Source organism: Pseudorca crassidens, chromosome 13, assembly GCF_039906515.1.
Source record: "Pseudorca crassidens isolate mPseCra1 chromosome 13, mPseCra1.hap1, whole genome shotgun sequence".
Taxonomy (NCBI): Eukaryota; Metazoa; Chordata; class Mammalia; order Artiodactyla; family Delphinidae; genus Pseudorca; species Pseudorca crassidens.
Window position 1 is genome coordinate 31,504,670 of NC_090308.1, and position 18,147 is coordinate 31,522,816.

Genomic DNA, 18,147 nt, shown 5'->3' on the forward strand with positions numbered 1-18,147 from the left:
GAGAAAATACCAACTTGGGAAAAAGAGAAATTTGACCCTATTTCAAATTGTACACAAAAATCAGTTTTATGTATATAGTAGTAATAGATCTAAATATGAAAAGCAAACAATAAATCTCCTAGAAGATAACATAAGACCAAATTTTCATTACATACGGGTAGGAATAGATTTTTTAAACAGTACACACACAAAAATACTAACCATAAAGGAGATGATTGATTAAACTTTACTACAAAAAATTAAGATCTTTGGCTCCTCAAAGACACTATTAAGTGAGCAAGAAAGCAGCCACAAACTGGGTAAAGATTACTGGCAACACGTATAAGTAACAAAGCACCATTATCCAGAACACTTAATTAGCATATAACATTGTATTAGTTTAAGGTGTACAATGTAATGAGTTGACATGTGTATATATTGTGAAGTGGTTACCACATCCATCACTTTACATAGTTATGAATTGTCTTTTTCTTGTGATGAAGACTTTTGAGATCTACTTTCCCAGCAACTCTCCAGTGTATACTACAGTGTTGTTAACTATAGTCACCGTACTGTACATTACATCCCCAGAACTTATTTATCTTAAAACCGGAAGTTGGTACCTTTTGATCAACTTCAGAACATTTTAAGAACTCCTGCAGATGTGACAATATCAAATGTGGATGAGGATGTGAAGGCAGGGGGGCTCCCATACACTTTTCTGGGGGGGGTTGTAAATTGGAAAAATTGCAACAGTCACTTTGGAAGACACTTTGGAAGAGCTATGGTTGAAGATACACATGCCCTGGGACCAACAGTTCCACCTCTAGAAACGTGTGGTTATGTATAGCAAAATACATCTACAAGATTATTCCTAGGAATGTTGTTTATAAAGTTCATCAACAGTTAAATGGAAAAATAGATTGTGGTATAATCATAGGACAAAATACCATAAAGCAATGAAACTGAAAACTACAGCTACATGCAGTTACAAGGGAATGTTGAGCAAAAGAATCCAGAAACAAAAGGAGACATAATATATGATTTCACTTACATGAAGCTCAAAAACAGGCCAAACTAAACTATTGTTCAGGGATTTGTGCTTAGGTAGTAAAATCACACTTTGAAAAGGAAGCAAATAATTAGTTAAGTACAAGTTATGGTTAACCTTTAAGGGGGACGAAAAGAAGGAACAGTGAATAGGAGGGATCATGCATGGGCTTCCAAATGACATGTAATGTTCTTCACCAGATTATTTGGGTGCTTCCTTTGTGATAAATCAAAGCCTTTGTTGTGCATTTTTTGGTGTAGGTGTTTTATTTTACAGAAAAAGTTAACCAAAAAAAAAAGAAAAAAAAAGCTCGGCATGTATGGGAGACAGAAATTCTGATTTCTTTTTTTTTTTAATGGTTTTTATTCTTCAATTTGTTAATATGGTGTATCACATTGATTTATTTGCGTATATTGAAGAATCCTTGCATCCCTTGGATAAAACTCACTTGATCATGGTGTATGATCCTTTTAATGTGTTGTTGGATTCTGTTTGCTAGTATTTTGTTGAGGATTTTTGCATCTATATTCATCAGTGATATTGGTCTGTAATTTTCTTTTTTTGTAGTATCTTTGTCTGGTTTTGGTATCAGGGTGATGGTGGCCTCATAGAATGAGTTTGGGAGTGTTCCTTCCTCTGCAATTTTTTGGAAGAGTTTGAGGAGGATGGGTGTTAGCTCTTCTCTAAATGTTTGATAGAATTCACCTGTGAAGCCATCATAGTCCTGGACTTTTGTTTGTTGGAAGATTTTTAATCACAGTTTCAATTTCATTGCTTGTGATTTGTCTGTTCATATTTTCTATTTCTTCCTGGTTCAGTCTTGGAAGGTTATACCTTTCTAAGCCTTTGTCCATTTTTTCCAGGTTGTCCATTTTATTGGCATAGAGTTGCTTGTAGTAGTCTCTCAGGATGCTTTGTATTTCTGCAGTGTCTATTGTAACTTCTTTTTCATTTCTAATTTTATTGATTTGAGTCCTCTCCCTCTTTTTCTTGATGTGTCTGGCTAATGGTTTATCAATTTTGTTTATCTCCTCAAAGAACCAGCTTTTAGTTTTCTTGATCTTTGCTATTGTTTTCATTGTTTCTATTTCATTTATTTCTGCTCTGACCTTTATGATTTCTTTCCTTCTATTAACTTTGGGTTTTGTTTGTTCTTCTTTCTCTAGTTCCTTTAGGTGTGAGGTTAGATTGTTTATTTGAGATTTTTCTTGTTTCTTGAGGTAGGATTGTGTTGCTATAAACTTCCCTCTTAGAAATACTTTTGCTGCATCCCTTAGGTTTTAGATCATCGTATTTTCCTTGTCATTTGTCTCTAGGTGTTTTTTGATTTCCTCTTTGATTTCCTCAGTGATCTCTTGGTTATTTAGTAACATTGTTTAGCCTCCGTGTGTTTGTGTTTTTTACGCTTTTTTCCCTGTGATTGACTTCTAATCTCATAGTGCTGTGGTCAGAAAAGATGCTTGATATGATTTCAGTTTTCTTAAATTTACTGAGGCTTGATTTGTGACCCAAGATGTGATCCATCCTGGAGAATGTTCCATGAGCACTTGAGAAGAAAATGTAATCTGCTGTTTTTTGATGGAATGTCCTATAAATATCAATTAAATCTATCTGGTCTCTTATGTCATTTAAAGCTTGTGTTTCCTTATTAATTTTCTGTTTGGATGATCTGTCCATTGGTGTAAGTGAGGTGTTAAAGTCCCCCACTATTATTGTGTTACTGTCAATTTCCTCTTTTATAGCTGTTAGCATTTGCCTTGTGTATTGAGGTGCTCCTATGTTGGGTGCATATCTATTTATAATTGTTATATCTTCTTCTTGGATTGATCCCTTGATCATTATGTAGTGTTCTTCCTCGTCTCTTGTAACATTCTTTATTTTAAAGTCTATTTTATCTGATAGGAGTATTGCTACTTCAGCTTTGTTTTGATTTCCATTTGCATGGAATATCTTTTTTCATCCCCTCACTTTCATTCTGTATGTGTCCCTAGGTCTGAAGTGGGTCTCTTCTAGGCAGCATATATATGGGTCTTGTTTTTGTATCCATTCAGCAAGCCTGTGTCTTCTGGTTGGAGCATTTAATCCATTCATGTTTTAGGTAATTATCGATATGTATGTTCCTATTACCATTTTCTTAATTGTTTTGGGTTTGTTTTTGTAGGTCCTTTTCTTCTCTTGTGTTTCCCACTTAGAAAAGTTCCTTTAGCATTTATTGTAGAGCTGGTTTGGTAGTGCTGAATTCTCTTAGCTTTTGCTTGTCTGTAAAGCTTTTGATTTTTCCTTCAAATCTGAATGAAATCCTTGCCGGGTAGAGTAATCTTGGTTGTAGGTTCTTCCCTTTCATTACTTTAAATATTTCATGGCACTTCTTCTGGTTTATAGACTTTCTGCTGAGAAATCAGCTGTTAACCTTATGGGAGTTCCCTTGTATGTTATTTGTCATTTTTCCCTTGTTGCTTTCAATAATTTTTCTTTGTCTTTAATTTTTGTCAGTTTGATTACTATGTGTCTTGGCGTGTTTCTCCTTGGGTTTATCCTGCTGGGGACTCTCTGAGCTTCCTGGATTTGGGTGGCTATTTCCTTTCCCATGTTAGGGAAGTTTTTGACCATAATCTCTTCAAATATTTTCTCAGGTCCTTTCCCTCTCTATTCTCCTTCTGGGACCCCTATAATGCAAATGTTGTTGCATTTAATGTTGTCCCAGAGGTCTGTTAGGCTGTCTTCATTTCTTTTCATTCTTTTTTCTTTATTCTGTTCTGTGGCAGTGAATTCCACCATTCTGTCTTCCAGGTCAGTTATCTGTTCTTCTGCCTCAGTTCTGCTATCTCAGTTCTGCTATTGATTCCTTCTAGTGTGTTTTTCATTTCATTTATTGTATTGTTCATCTTTGTTCTTTCATTCTTCTAGGTGTTTGTTCTTTAATTCTTCTAGGTCTTTGTTAAACATTTCTTGCATCTTCTCGATCTTTGCCTCCATTCTTTTTCTGAGGTCCTGGATCATCTTCACTATCATTATTCTGAATTCTTTTTCTGGAAGGTTGCCTATCTCCACTTCATTTAGTTGTTTTTCTGGGGCTCTATCTTGTTCCTTCATCTGGTACGTAGCCCTCTGCCTTTTCATCTTGCCTATCTTCCTGTGAATGTGGTTTTTGTTCCACAGGCTGCAAGATTGTAGTTCTTCTTGCTTCTGCTGTCTGCCCTCTGGTGTGATTTCATTTTTAATATGCTTCAATTACTGGGATTAGGTCAGGGAGTATAACTTACTGTTTCTGCTTCAGTGTTTCCATTGATTCCTTTCAATTATCATCATGCAAAGTATGGTTATAGAGAGAAGAAATGTTGGGGGCTTTCTAATCAATTTCACCAATGTATTTCCTGACAGAATAAAATGACAATTTGAAAGTACAACTTGATGCTAAGCAAAAGGCATGTGGTGCTGTGCTCCAAATAAATCACAGTTTTCAGTGGAACCATCAAAATAATATCATCGTTGTGAAAAACTTACCACTTATTTGGTAGAAGTGACTTTGCACAGTTTTTGCTTATATCTTCTCATCTGGTCCACTGAGTGATCCTAGACTCACTGTGCAATTGGAGGAAGTCTTAACATTCCTCTTTGCTGTGCCCACACAAGTCACAGAGTTTGCAAGATTGCTAGTCCAGTTAATGGAGGCTATAACATTGAGAAGTACTTATCTCACTAGCAACATTGACATTTATTTCAGAGAGTCCTAATTAGCACTCATGAATTACTTGGACTCTCTTTTCCTGTATATCTCAACTAAAGGTCAAATACTCAAACTAATGCACCTGGGAGAAAGAAAATGTAGCATACGTATAACTTATTCTTTTGATTTCACTGTATTTCCTAAGTTGTTTCTTTTTCCAATTTAAAGGGAGAACTTCCGGCTTTCTTTAGGCCATTTGCACATGAGGATTTGCTTAGCCTCTTCCGGTACTATAACAGAAATAACTACAAAAATGTAAAGCCTCTTTTATTTTTTTCCTGATGACATATGCTTTTATTCCCATCACTTTTACTTTGAAGCAATCCATAGCTTTCCAATTTCACATACCTTCCTATGTCCAGAGCATATTATCATATTCTTTTAAAAGAGGTAACTAGAGAAAATTATTAAAGCTAAATTTTCTCTTCATAGAGCTCATTATTACATTTTGGAAAATGTAGTAAATGTCAGCACTCAATGATTGAAACTGCCAAAATAAATTAGGAAGTATCTACAATTAACACAAAGACATTTGAGTCTTCAGTAGTTAAATTGGGTTGTTTCTTATTCTGACCCAAGTAGAACATGTCTGCAGAAAAATTAGAAAGCTCAGAACAAAAACACAAAGGTATTAGCCAGGGATACTACTTTTTTGGTGTAACTTCTTCTAAATTCTTTGCTATGTATGAAAGTGTGTATGTTTACTTGTATGTATACATTTACTTGTGTGCATAAACCCACATACAGTTATTTTGGTTAAAGGAATAACCATTTATTATTTAACAATAAATGCAATTATTTATTAATTATCTAAATACTGCCTACCCCAATAGCCATTTCAGGTGATCAGCCACAGAGCAGAACACTCAAAGGACTGAAGGGCAAGTTGAAAGGGCAAGGGCCCACTGTATAATTACCCTGAAACTCTCCAATCACACATCAGGCTATATTGGTGAATAACACACCACGGTTTTCTAGGTAAATCTCCAGAATTGAATCATCTCCTTGAAAGAAATTATTTTAATTTGGGGATTTAAAATAGGGAAGCCAGTAAAAGCCCTACTGATATGAGCGGTAAGAAGACATGTTAAACACGAACTGAAGGAAGTTTATGTGAATACAAATGCAAAGCCTGCAGAGCAACTTTCTTAGGTCAGCAAGAGAGCATTGTAAAGCTGCTGTGATAACACAGAGAATCACTGGACATTGTTTGTATGGCAATGTTACGATACGTCACGTTTGCATAATGTTTGATAGTAACCATTTTGAACATTTGATCCTTACACCGTCTGTGCCATATGTAGCAATGAAGATACTTAAGTTAGGGAGTCTCATGGTCAGGGAAATTTTGCTGAGTGGAAGAGAAAAAAAATCTTTCCTCTATTTTAGTAGGTTCTTCTGGCTGGTCTAAGAATTAAATTGACAGTTTAAAAGGAGAGAATAAAATCTAATTACATATATGCAGGGAATCTGAACATGAGAGATTCCAAAGACAGTAAGACAAAATGAGGTCTCTATTGTCATTCTGGACTGGGGTCTGGAACTTCAAAGGGAAGGAAGGTAATTCACAGGAAGATGAATTAAGAGCAAATGTTTGGTAAACAAACGTTTGCTGTGTCACGCAGAGACAATGGGACCCAGAGAGGAATTTTAACAGACTTTGCTAGGTTCTTCCCTGTCTACCACGCCTACTTCATATTATACTATAGATATCTCTGGTGATAGTCCTCTATCCTGGAATAGGCCCACTATCTGAATTCTTGTAGACAATTACGTGGGAGGTGAAAAGAAAAACTTCCTTCCTCTTCTGTATCTTTCTCATGCCAAAGAAACACATTTAGGGGTGGCAAAGTTTGCTTCCCTACAGCTGCTACAGGCCCATGGGTCCTTCCTCAGATGCCCAAAATCTCTGGTTGATATATACAGTAAATTCATCCAGCAAATTTATTACTTTAACCATTATTAGGAACACATTATTTGCTAGATGACTTACCACTGATTGTAAGAAACCACAGTAAAGTTTCAATTAGATATTTTTGCTAAATACTGTGTGTGTGTGTGTGTGTATATATATAATGTGATATACAGAGAAAAAAGTGTCTCTGAGGACTGAGAGGCAGAAAGGATAAAATGGAGAAAGAACCAAAACATGTAACTTTAGGAGTCAGAAGGTATTTTTGATTGCCTTCACTTGTAATAAAGAAAGACATTCTGATCCTGAGTTTGGTTCACCTCAATTAATTCCAGCAATTTTTTTGTTGTATCCAGTCTACAAAGACAGGACAGCTGTAATCTTTCACATTTCTCCTCATTCAGGAAGGGGGCTATGTGGGGAACTTTTTATGAAAAAAGAATCAATATTTAGAGGGCACCTTCACTTTAGAAAGGTGGGGATGATCCTAAATCAAATGTATCTGCCATATAATTCTTTTTCTCCTGGGACACATGAAAATGAAAATACATTGCAAATGAAATACATTTTCCCCCCTTGGAATAAATAACCTTTACTTGTAGGAAAACTGTACAAGGTGAAAACAGAATATGTGTAGCTTTATGATATGTTACAGTTTTACAGCTGGTGTGAAAATTTTGATTTGGGATATTTGGTCCAATTCAGCATTAAAATTCAATCATCATTCACATGCAGACAATACAAGCATAAATACATCTGTTGCTTACTTATGGAGTCTAAATTTAAAATGTGAAAACACAGAAGGTTTGATTTATTTTCTGAGGCAAAAAAATCTATTTTTAAAAGTCCTTCCTGAAGGTCATGGCCTGTTCTTGAGCTGATTTAAACTCATGGGAAATGATTTTTTTCCCCTCTGAAACCATCCCCTTCCCATTTTCCCTCACCTTAGGGAATGCTTCTCTCTTCTCTTCCATTAATTTGCATACTCATTCACCAGCTCCATGTCCCACACCAGCCTTTTCTTGACTGAAAGAGAGGTTGAGTGACAGGTGTGTCTCAGGCTCCCGAGCTTCTGATCCCGTATTATAGGTGGGGCTTGTCAACTTCCTGACACACGCTCTTTGTTCCCTGAACACTTTTCTTTCAAGCTCTTTATTTCTGAAATCATTTTATTTGGGATTTTTCTCTTGCTCTCTTTTGATATTTTAATTTTTGTATAACTTAGTGATTGTATAATTATGTTAATTTTTACAGAGTTGTAGGTTGACCATTCTCTTCTATACTTTTAATTACATTTTTAATTATAAAATAATACAAATTTGTGGCTTTTTAAAAAAGCTAAATGGTACCAAAGTATATAAAGTAAAATGTAAAATTTCACGCTTTTATTCCAAAATCTCATTGATCAGAGGTAACTGTAGTAAATTTTAAATATATCTATGTATAATATATGCATATAATACATATAAATATATATTTTTATATTTGTATGAAAGTAAACACACTCCTTTTATTACTTTTTAAACTAAAATTTGGAAACCTATCTTCTATTAGTGGACAAACACTTATGGGTATGAATAAATGACATATAAACTCCTGGAAGTGGATTTCAGTGTCAAAGTGTGTTGACATTAACAAGTTTGGAAGATATTGCCAGATGGCTTCCTAAAGCTTACCCTGATATATACTCTATCAAAAGTTTATAAAAGGGATGCTTTTCCATTCCCCAACAAGTAAGGGGGGTACTAACAACCTTTGTAAACATGTGAAAATAGCATATTTTGGTTTTAGTTTGAATTTGATTTATTTTTAGTGACATTAAATATCTTTCCACATACTTTGACCGTATGTATTTTTTCCTGTAACATACATTTTTATATCCTTTGTTTCTATTTTCTTTTTGGTCATTTCTAATTGATTTGTAAGAGCTCCTTTTATGCTAGAGAAATTAGGCCTTTGTCCTGATTGTTGCCACTTTTCATTAAACTGTAACCTAAAACTGTGCATGTTGCTATTCTCAGGATCATTTTTTAAAAAATTTCATATGTGTAAATTTTCCTTTATAATTTCTGGGTTTTATATCATACCTAAAAGGCCTTCCCCCACTTTAAAATTATAAACACATTTCGTTGTTGATCTTTGGGTCTCCAATGCTAGCCTCCCTCCTTCCCTCCCTACCCCTTCCCTCCCTTCTTCCTTTCCTCCTTCTCTCATTTCTTTTATTTCCTTCTAACATGTGAATATTTGCCTCATCTAGAATTTATTTTGGCATAAGAAGTAATGCAAGTACTCATGCTTTTCCTTAAACAACTGACCAGTTGTCCTACACAATTTATTAAATTATCCATCTTTTCTCCATTCCTTTAAAATGACACAATATCAAGATGTTTAAACAAATAATTTGACCTGAACTTTCAAAAATGGGTTTTTGTCTTATTTTGCCCAGGTTGCCATCACAAAATATCATAGATTGGGTGACTTAAACAGCAGAAATGTATTTCTCATGGTTCTTGAGATTGGAAGCACCAGACCAGAGTGCCAGCATGGCAGGCAGGGTGCTGGTGAGAGCTCTCTTCCTGGCCTGCTGGCAGCCACCATCTGGCTGTGTCCTCACATGGCAGAGAAAGAGAGCTTAAGCTCTGGTTTCTTCCTCTTCTTATAAAGACAGTCTCATCATGGGGGCACCATCCTCATGACATCATCTAAACCGAAATACCTCCTTAAGGCCCCATCTCCAAATACCATCACATTGAGGGTTAGGGCTTCAACATGTGAATTTTGGGGAGACAAAAACATTCAGTCCATAGCAGTTTTCAAGAAGCATTAAATAAAAGATACCAGACTCTGTTCAAGAACAATAAAAGGCCTTATTTTATCCTTCAATTCTATTTAGCACATATTGTATTCCAGTCAGTATGCTTCAAAAATGAATGGGCCATATCTCTCTGACAAACAGCTCATAATCTTTGTGGCAACTGCGGTAAACCGACAATGACAACACAATGAGTTAACAACTTACAGCAGAGCTGTGCATTCATTCACACATCAGCTGGACAGGTGCCTGTGGAGAGGCCCATGTGGAACTTTGTCCCATGAAGACCCGCCCCAGGGCAGTGAGCCTTGGGAAATGTGTAGGGTGACTTTTCCAGGGTACAGGGTGCCCAGCAAAATGACCTGAACAGATTCACAGTACTTCTAACTATCAAATAAATGTCGCATGTAAATACTCCAGGAGGTAGGAAAGAATGTGATAAAATCTAGCATTATTGTGAGTTTACAAACTCTTCTGGAGCAAAGATTTTCATTAGATGCGAATTAAAGAAATAAAGCTTGAGGGGCGTTTGAGTTTCCTCTTGGGAACTTATTATCACTCCTTTTCAAAGGTTTCCTCATAAAAAAAAACTTCTAGGAATAGGCAATGAATAATTAAGGAATAACAAATTTCTGTTCCATAGGATATGATAGGGACCAATTCTGTCTGAGAAAGTAGTAAGCCATATAAATATTGTATCTGGGTCAACAAACGCCTGTTCAAAACTATTTGTGCTATTTGCTGTTTACTCTGATTACCTTGGATAATAGTCATTAGGCAGCAGGCCGGTTTGCTCCATTGTACATGGTATGGTGGCTGTAAGTTAAGTTGTTATAGAACATGTCAAGACCTGCTCTCCATTATGGAGACCAACTAAAATGAACGCTGTCAGGCAAGGAAGCTGGGAATCAAGTGAGAGCAGAGCATGTGGGTGAGAGAACTTTGCATTTTCCAGTGCTTTATACAAGTATATCGGTAACATTACTTGTTTACTTTGATTAAACGAATTTATGGCAGATTAAAGGGAAATTTTATATACATATACATACATACATATATACATATACATATATATATAGTTGACCCTTGAACAATATGAGTTTGAACCACACAGGCCCACTTATAGCAAATTGTTTTTCAAAAAATAAGTACTATGTGATCTGTGGTTGGTTGAATCCCTGGATGTGCAACAGAGGATATAGGCCAACTGTAGTTATATGTGAATTTTCAACTACATGGATGATTGGCGTCCCTAACCCCTGAAATTGTTCAAGGGTCAACTGTATATACCATGTATTCTTTTAAATGAATGTGTGTCTCACCTATCTCTGCAAATGTCTGGTGAAAGTAACCTACTGATGTCCTGGAAACCATCTTCTTCTGCTGTAATATGTGTGAAGCTGATAACCAGGGAAATCCTGGAAGAACACTGTTGGGTTTTTTTTTTTTTAACTTTTCATTGAAGAATAAGCTTAAAAAGTGCACCAATCAAGTATATAGGTTGATGCATTTAACAAACTGAATAATTATAATTTTATAATTAGTGCCAGCATAAAAATAAAAGTCACTCCTAAGGTGACAGTTTTAATAGCACGACAGGCTTGAGGGTAAGGTTAGGGTGGGCATATTTGATCATGAGGCATGGGAAGCACAGAAAGGATGAAATTAAGGATTCTGCCATAAGGAGATTCTTCCCATCTTTCCTGCTTCAAGACAGAGATGCTCACAATATTCTTAAAGAAACAGAGAGCCAGAGGAAGTGTTTCAGTGTTCTTAGAAAGACATATTTGCAGAATTGGAAGGTGCCTCATTTTGAGCACTTGTGTGGACACTACTCAGCAGACACCTACAACTGATGAGTATGTCTGATGAAGACCACAATTTGAGCATTCTGAAGCAGACTGGGAACACTTTGCATTTAATATTACATTAAATCACAACTCAGGACATAACTGGTCCAGTATGAATACTGGCTCATATGTGTGGACCGTAGATGCAGATCAGGGATGCAGCAGGAGGAGAAAAGCAAAGAAAGAGATGAGGATCTACTTAATAAAAACATCATCATCCTTGCTTTGTTATCGGTAGTTTGTGTACACATTTTTGTGTGTTGTATTTACTGACACTGGTCATATTATAGTATGAGTTCTATGTTTTTCAAATGGTCATTTTGTGTTGCTTTTTAAAGTCCTCAGTTAAAAACACTACTTCTGGTATTGCTTGTGAGTGGTGTTGAGCCAGATAGCCCTATCCAACAGACAACTGCAGTAAAGAGTGGTTAAAAAAATGTGGATAGATGTCAGTAAAATAAGCACTGTGCAAGTAATTAAAAAGTTTGTTCTTGTTCGGACATGCGGGTTTTTTTTAATATAACAAATTTTCATGCCAGCCTCATTAGACTAAATCTACTTTCATTTTTTTTGCCTCAGTACAACAATATGTTCTTTAGTATATCAAACAAAGATATCAGGTATAAGAGCTATGCTGATAGAAGGCATGAAACTTCTGTTATCAGAGAGAACGTTGGGTCAGGCAAACATTAAATGCATGAAGGAAAATGTATTCCTTGTGTATTTAAAATCTCTTGCTCATGTTACCAAACCAAACTTGGGTCTGCTTACCCACCCTACATGCAACAAAGCCAATCTCCTGACACCAGATTGTGGTGGAGGAAAGTAAGGCGTTTATTGCAGGGCCAAGTAAGGAGAGTGGCCAGCTAATGCTCAAGTGACCCAAACTCCCTGATGGACTTGGGGGAAGGATTTTTAAAGACAGTGTGAGGGAGAGGGTGGCAGGGTGTCTGATCAGCTCGTGGACATTCTGCTTGGTCCATGGTGAGGGTGGTATTTTGGGAATCTCAATGATCAGTTTTCTGGCTCCAACCAGTCTGGGGTCTATGTGCTGGTGGTCAGCATGCAGTTAAATTCTTCCACCTGGTGGGAGTTTTAATGTCTGAAAAACAACTCAAGGATATGGCTCAGGATATTATCTATAGCCCCTGAGGAGGAACTAAAGGTCCTTGACTTTGTTTTATGGCTTAACTACTGTTATTTTGTCTTGCTTGACTCTTTTTCTTTGTTTTTTCATTCTTTCACTTCTCTGATTAAATTTGCTCTTTGGAACTCGAGGAAGACCTAGGAGGCTAAGGCTTTTTACTAACAAGAGGTGGGGGACCCAGAAAGGGTATTGCTGTCACCAGGGAGGCCCTGCAGGATCCTGTTCAGTTTCATGCATGAAAAACAAGAAATACATGTATGATTTAACCAAAACAATATTAAGTTAAAAATGCTATTCCATGATTTTTTTTTTAATTCCATGATTTTTAACATATTAAGCTATTCAAAATAAGCTTTTGTTTGGTTATCAGTGTTTGGTTATACTAAGAATTTATTACTATCATTTATGAACATAATTACATGTTGAGATAGAGACTTTTACTATATGTTAGAGTAGAAGCCTTAATTATCTATACTAAGAAGACATGGTTAAATTATATGTTAAAGCAATAATTACAGTACTAAGGGATCTAGTACCCAATGTTCTTTAGAATTTTAATTTGTAATGTTAATTAAAACAACAATATATTTTAAGACATTTCTATAAAAAGTATCCTCTTGAATAACAAGGATTTTTATAGTGAGTTGATTGGGGCCAAAGGAATACATTTAAAATTGCAATATTAAAAAACAGACACTGCATATTTATAAATCAAGTACAATTTACAAAATACCTATTTGATTTATTGAAGTAAAGTCAAATGTTTATAAATTTGTACAGTTGGCCGAGACATTATGGGGAACAAATGCCTATGAGTGACAGACTCAAAACGACACATTTCTGCCTGACGCTTCAGCTTCATTTGGGCATTGCTAAACTTGACCCTGGTTTCATTTCCATTTCCCTCTTTGCTCTTCTTTTTCTCCCTTTCTTCCTTCCTTTCTTTCTTTTTCTTTCTTCCTTTTTCTTTCTTTCTTTCTTTTTCTTTCTTTCTTCCTTTCTTTCTTCCTTCCTTCCTTCCTTCCTTCCTTCCTTCCTTCCTTCCTGTCTTTTCTTTGTTTCTTCCTCTTTCTTTCTTTGAGGGGGAAGGGTCAATTCTTATATATAAGTATTTTCAGCATCCTTTGGTTCCAGGGAAAGATTATTCATACATCTGTCTCGTAGTATCTCAATCTCACAGACCAGGGTGTAGGAACAAGATTTTAGTCCACTCACAACTTGAGTGAGAGAGGCTTCAAAACCAAGTCTCCCAAGTCCCAGATTGCAGTAGGTCAACTGAGGGGTTTCTGGCTATTTCAGTTTCTCAGAAAACACAAATAAAAGGAAATTTCTCAGCAGACCACTCTTGTTTAAGATGATAATCAATTCTCCTTGCCTTTAGGTATATATGTGATGAAATCTAGGTTAACCTCAGTGTGTGATCCAGGGAACTTCCACATGATGGGAAGATTTCCTTTGATTAAAGTATGTTAAAAAGGTAACAGAAGAATCTTCTTTAAACCATTTTTTTAAAAACCACTTTTAAAAGACTCCTTTTATTCAGATTGACTAAGAGTTTTCACGTAGATGATAGTTGAGGGTACAAGCTAGAACAAAATTAGGAATACTACCAAATCTGAGACAATAGTCAAATAAGGCATTGCAGTTAAACCTTGATCATTATGGGCTATCATCCATCAGAGCTGGATTCATATTTCATGTTCTCCTCAGAGCCTGTCAGCTCGATTGAAATCAATCCCTCCAACATTATTAGTCTTAGAACAGGCTGCTTTCCTTCCGTGCATTTCTACAATCTGCATTATGTTAACACATTATTTTATTCATCTCTGAATCTCCTAGTACCTGAATGGGCAGGAGAGGCAGAGTTGTCAATGTAAGCCCAGCAAGTCAGGGTTGCTGAAGGCGGTAGTGACCCTGCACGCCCTGGGTGCTGACACACAGGTGGTAGACCAGCCCCACAGGAAGAAACCTGGGAAAGGTTTTCCAGAGGCATTTGACTTTCGTTAAACCCCTTCACAGGAGTCTTGCTAATTTAAAGCAGTGTACATTATATTTTCTTGTGGAAATATTTTCTCAGTAATACTTTTTGACTTTAGTCCAAGTAAGAGTACTTAAAATGTATGCATGTCTGGCCTTGTTAATCAGTTTTGAGACAGTTTATTATACAATTGAACTTGAAGCAAGATCACAGAAGTCATATACTTATTGATCAACTGCAGTTATGTCAGTATAGCTTTTAACTGCTCCTTCCACTCATGATTGCCAGGAAGAAAACTTCATAGATATTCTCAACACCCTCCTCCTGCCTCACAGGAAGCCTTAGTGGAATGTTGAAATTGCAGTGAGCGATGGAGTTACCAAGGAACGTAAGGTCAGTTCTTTTCATTTTTTATCTGCCACATATACCTTTTAATGATTACTCACTAAGTAATCATTCAGAGTGTCCACCAAGTCTGAAAACAGGGGTGAATACACAATAAGTAGGTTATTGATATTATATTGCAATACATGACGAGATAATAGATCTGTACTTCCAGACTTTAAGGTCACCCTCTATTATGGTTAATTCTTCATGCATAATAAACATATACTGCTCCAACTGTTCTTAAATTCAACTATAGTTTTTTAAGACATGTATTTATTTTCTGCCATTACTTTTGCAAATGTCACAGATGTAATAGTGCTTTTTCAAATTAAAGTGAGCATTTAAGATGCAATATTAAAATAAGGTTTAAATTTATTTTTCCCAAATACTAAAGTAATACATGCATATTAACTTAAAAAATATAAGAATGTACAAAGGCAGGGAAATGTCTCCCATAATGCAGCCCTCAGTAGTAACCATCATTTGTGTTTAGGTATATCTTCAGTAGTTTTCTGTGCATACATTTTTACATATTTGAGATTTTACTTTATATAAAATATATAAAGTTTTATATATTTTTAGTGGTAATATGTCAAATATTTTCCCCTTATATTGATAATTAAAGTACTTTGCAAGTACTTTTTAAGGCTTGCATATGTGTGCATTATATGTTATACTTTGTGTTTTACAATCAATTGAAATATTTCTCTATTATTGAATATTTAGGGTGTTTCAAATATTCCACTCATATAAATTACAAAGCAATGAAGATATTTCTATGTAAAATTTTCCAGTTAAAAGCATATGCATACTTTTAAGGCTCTTAGTAAAAGAATACTGAAGAATTTTCCAGGAAGATTGTACTAGTTTATAATTATATGGATACTAATGTTAATAATAATATATATTTTTTAAAAATTGTTAATTTGTTAAGTAAAAAATAATGTCTTGTTAGTTTAACTTGGTAAGTTGAACACATTTTTCTTAAATGTTTTTGCTACTTATATTTTCTCACCTTTGAATTGTTTGTTCATGTCTTTTTGCATGATGATATTTAGAGAGTCATTTATCAGTTTAAATTAAGAAGGCAACGTTCTGTGATATCTTTTGTAAATATTTACCTAGTTTTCATTTGTTTCTTAATTTTGTCTATGATACCTTTTAGATACGTATATTTTAACTTTTCTATAAAGCCAAATCTATTGATATCTTCCTTTGTGATACCTTCCTATGCTTTCAAGTTTAGAGTTCTTCCAATCCAGAGATCAGATAAATATTCACCTCTCTTTCTAAATTAAATTAAATTAAAAATTTACATATAACTGTTTGACCTCCTATGACTTAATTTGGGATGTAGTTTTTACGTTAAACTATATAGTAATTAAAGTACACAGCTGCTTTACAATATCATATTAGTTTCAGTTGTACAATATAGTAATTCAATGTTTTGTAGATTATTATCCATTTAAAGTTATTATAAAATATTAGCTAATTCCTATACCTCTGTATCTTATTTATTTTATACATAATGGTTTAAATGGTTGGTCCACTGATTTTACTATATATTTGCCTTTACCGGTGAGATTTTTTCCTTCATGTATTTTCCTTATTTCTTTATATGGCCTTTTTGCTTAAAGAAGACTCTTTGACATTTCTTGTAAGGCTGGTTAAGTGGTGAGTTTTTGCTTGTCTGGGAAACACTTGTATCTCTCTTTCAATTCTGGATGATAACCTTGCTGGGTAGAGTATCCTTGGTCGTGGGTTTCTTCCTTTCAGCACTTTAAATATATATCATGACTCTCTCCCTTCTGGCCTGCAAAATTTCTGCTGAAAAAATCAGCTGACGGCTTTACGGAAATTGCTTCCTTAGCCCCATGGTCTAGAGCTGCAGCCTGCTGTGGGCTGGGGGATGCACTTGGGCTGTACTGGAAGACTGGCCAGAGCACCCGGTACTCTTCAAAATGCTGCCTCCATGCTGGGACTGGGAGCGAGCAGTCTGTGTGCACACCCTTTAGGAGCGGGGTCTCAGTTTTCTGTAGCCCTCTGCTAAGCTGCACTGGTTTTCAAAACCAGCCAAGGGGCTTTCGTCCAGGGCTGGGGTGTCCAATGTGGGGCTTGAGCTCCTCACTCCTTAGGAGGGATCTCTAAGCTTGTGAGATAGCCCTCCTCCTCCAGGTGGCCCGCCGGGGGTGTGGATCCCGAGTAGATTGCTTCTCTTCCCCTCCTGCCAGTCTTCGTGTGTTTTTTTCTTTATATCTTTGATTGTGGAAAAGCCATTCTGCTAGTCTTCAGGTTGTTCTCAGAAAGAGTTGTTCTATATGTAGTTGTAGTTTTGGTGTATTTGTGGGAGGAGGTGAGGTCAGGGTCTTCCTACTCTGCCATCTCGAAATGTCTGTAATGCTAAATTTCTGATAGTGCTTGATAATTCTAATCAAACGTTCGAATTAATCTAACCAAACTGATATTTTCTATTTTAAACTTAAAGGATAAAATTATGTCCATACTCACAACGGGTTTTTGGAAGTGCAGTGAGCTTTGAAGAGCAATAATTGCGAGAATATTTATAAGCTGCTCTGCCTGAGTCTTTTTGCTTAGCTTGTTTTGCAGTTATTACACTTGATTTTAGAGTGAAACACTCTACTTATTGTTGGGCAGGCTGAACTAACTCAGAGGTTGGTCAATGGTCATTGTGTTTGCTGACTTGGAATGAAGCTTAATTTTCTGAAGAAGCCACTGTCACTGATATAAAATGGCATTCTAGTGACATTTTCTCCTCAGAACTTAGACCTGCTGCCTGTCTTCTGAAATTTAATCTGAGACCCAGAGGGCCAGTGCTACAACAGGGGTTACGAATAATGAATCACCCAGGGTGCCAATATCTGTTTCAAGTTCAAAATTGATTCACTGTTATTTAAAAGGGACTTGTAGTACAAATAAATAATTCATGTCTCACTGCTTTAAAGACTAGGAAAAATGTTTTTCTTTTTCTGCCTTGTTTTTCAGTGTATGGTGGTGAAATTCTGAAAATTATTTTGAATTTTGTGGGAAGGACATCAACTAATTTGCATTCCAAGTTATTTTCCCCTGGAAATTGAAATCAGTTTAACAGGAATTTCATAAATCTAGGCACATTTAAATGAGCATCACTAAAGATAACACTTTTACTTGATGACATTTATGACTCTATGACTCAGACCAAGAGGTGTTTCTTTTGTTGGTAAGACTAAGTCTCCACCTTAGATGCGGCAAGGCCAAGATTACAGAAGGACGACCGTACAGGTGGGACAAGAGTAGGAATCATCCC

The 18,147-nt window shown here is 35.8% G+C and overlaps 1 long non-coding RNA gene across 3 annotated transcripts in view; it reads left to right on the forward strand.

Annotated features, from left to right (window-relative positions):
* Nucleotides 1–18,147, forward strand: part of LOC137204541 (uncharacterized) — a 229,572-nt gene that overhangs the window by 75,830 nt on the left and 135,595 nt on the right. For all 3 annotated transcript variants that reach the window (XR_010933694.1, XR_010933695.1, XR_010933696.1), the window contains exon 5: nt 14,745–14,849. This is a non-coding gene — a long non-coding RNA (uncharacterized lncRNA). The remainder of the gene's footprint in view (nt 1–14,744; nt 14,850–18,147) is intronic.